Below are 2,662 nucleotides of genomic sequence, written 5' to 3'. Positions count from 1 at the left end.
CGATAATTTCGATGATCCACCTATGCACACTCACAAACCCGAAATTTAATCAAACGAATAATACAAAAAGTTAAAACTCGCGGTTCATTTAATTTCCCATACTGTCACTATAACAAGAACTCCGAGATGTACATATCAAGTGAGGATCCGGCAAACTGATTACGTAGGTAGGGTATAACTTGATAACAACACAACGGGTACCTACTATATGATAAACATACCTGGTGTTCCGATGTAGAGGTAGAGATGTAAATGCAAATAATGTTCCAACTGATATGCCAAGCCCCAAGTATACGAACCGATATAGTCTCGCCTTCCAATAAATAAATTATTTAGACCTTGATAGAATGTTAACGATATTTCTATTTAGTACGCGACGCGATGTCCGATAATATTTTCTACTCAAGTGGATAAAGCTTGGATAACAGAGGATGGCGTGTGAGGTGAAAACAAGAAGATGGGTTTCATCTTCTCCACTGAAGAGATGAAATTTTCGTACTGAAATGAACTTAATGAAGAGGCAAATATTATCTAGCACGTACGTTATTCCTACCCTACCCTAATGAACTGTGTGTTGGTTTAGAGCACACAAGTTAAGCAACGCTGAGCGAAATGATTGTCTGGACTCCCGGGTCATCCAGCTAGTTGATGTATTTGAAGTGTTGCTGGTTATATCGGAATGGAGTCAGCCTCGTAAGGTACAAGAGAAAATCTAGGAGAACGAGAAAATGGTATTTTATTGAATAAAGCAGGTATACAAAAAAATCACCAACGGCAACGATGCGAAAAAAGACCCAAAAATATCGATTTTCTGCTATCATCCAAGGTACGTTTGCGAAACTTCAGTAGTAAAAGTGCTAAAAGAGGATAAAAAATGTAAATTAGTTACTTACCTACAAATTGAAACTAAATCCACAAACAAATCCAATAACAAAAATAATCCAACCAAGTTAAAACAAAGTTTACGTATAACCAATGATATGTACCCTGTCGAGATTTCGAGTTCTTTCCTTGTTCGTAAGCGCGGTCGTGAGTGCGGGCGAACTTCATCCTAACAGATAAGGTTTGTTCTTGGGACGGCTGTCTTTTTCCTATCCTGTCCTCTTTCTCTCTTCAATATCAAGAGGATAAGTGTCCAAAGATAGTGAAACCGTCACTGCCTCGACAACACAGATTTAACTCTTCATTTCGTCGTCGGTCGACTATGTTTGGACGCAGCTTTTAAGACCTATGTTGATGCAGTTCCCTTTATCAAAACTCTTGGAAAATACTCCCGTTGCAAAACAACTTACCGGTTCCAGGGGTGCCATCCCACAGCCTAAGGATACCACAACACTCGGTTCTGTCACCTCACTATCTTGTCCTGTACGTTTGAGTGCCAGGTTTCTCTCGTGTATTTCAGTCAATGTATCCAGGGTGGGGTTGTTAGCAATCAGACCTCCATCCATGAAGCGGTCGAATTTCCTGAACAACAAAACAGAACAATAAGGTAAGCTAATCTATGCAGATTGTATAGGTTGTCAAGTTGACATAGGATAGTATGGGACACTTGTTAATTGATTTCCATGATTTTCACTCCATGGTCTCTTGTGTGTCTTTTTGAAGATATCCGTATTATAAGATAATCAAATGTTACAAAACGGATACTTAAAATCAGAACTTTCGCAGGGGTTTCCTCCCTTGGACTCTAAGCACAGGTGGTGCAGTTGTATTGCAGGAAAATGCTTTGTCAAACAAACAAACAAAAGAACAAACTTAAAACAAGAAGATTGAATGACTAACAAGAAGTGCTTAATAGTGCTCATTTATATTGCTCAAATAGGACTACATACAGAATCTCTTCACCTAAGGCTAAGGCTAAGGCTAAGCAGTAGGACATAAAATAATATAAAACAACAACAACTACAACAATAAATTACAGTTATATGTACAAGTTACTATGAAGGTGGAACAAAGAATAAGCGAAACGGCCAGCTTTAAAACGCCAAAAACTAAAAACACACAGAAGATTCAAGTCGAAAACACACGTTACAAAACGGATTCAGTGATTTATACAGATCAAGTGTTGGGGAGCGAAACGGCCAGCTTTAAAACGCCAAAAACTAAAAACACACAGAAGATTTAAGTCAAAAAGAACGTTACAAAACGGATTCAGTGATTTATACAGATCAAGTGTTGGGGAGGTGCGCGAACGTCGAGAGCTAGAAGCAACACGAAACACAACATCGAGGGGTATTTGCATCGAACCTATAGTACTGAAATATGAATTGCTTGAGCTTCTTTGATTCCACTTGGATTTGATCATTGATCTCCTTGTACTTGGGGAATTTTCGAAACAGATAACTTTCCTTATCTGAAGATTGATTTGAAGTTTCTTCCTCCGGTCTGGGGAGAGAATCAATAGGAAACCTCAGATAGAGTACCTACCTAACAATAAAGTCCAAGGTAGAATGTAAGGGTGTGTCTATTGTCTAAACATAGTCGATCGACGACGAGGAATCTATGTTGTGTGGAGACACCTCAACACTGACCTAGTAACTACGAGGTTTGGGTTCGATTCCTGGCGAGGTCAAAGTTTTTCTGTGCTTGGATTTCAGAAAATCATATTTTCATGAGTAAATTTGCTTCATGGAAAGGTGCGCTTACACTAAGTTCATCATTT

The 2,662-nt window shown here is 38.8% G+C and overlaps 1 long non-coding RNA gene across 1 annotated transcript; it reads right to left on the bottom strand.

Annotated features, from left to right (window-relative positions):
* Positions 1–1,383: 1,383 nt before the first annotated feature.
* On the bottom strand, positions 1,384–2,372 carry LOC113472825. The gene is made up of 2 exons (XR_003394986.1): positions 2,248–2,372; positions 1,384–1,464 (listed from the first exon to the last, which is right to left on the bottom strand). It is a non-coding gene; the product is annotated as an uncharacterized LOC113472825 (long non-coding RNA).
* Between the last annotated feature and the right edge of the window lie 290 nt (positions 2,373–2,662).

Source organism: Diaphorina citri, unplaced genomic scaffold (assembly GCF_000475195.1).
Source record: "Diaphorina citri unplaced genomic scaffold, Diaci psyllid genome assembly version 1.1 scaffold8932, whole genome shotgun sequence".
Taxonomy (NCBI): domain Eukaryota; kingdom Metazoa; phylum Arthropoda; class Insecta; order Hemiptera; family Psyllidae; genus Diaphorina; species Diaphorina citri.
This window is presented reverse-complemented; position numbering and strand designations above follow the sequence as displayed.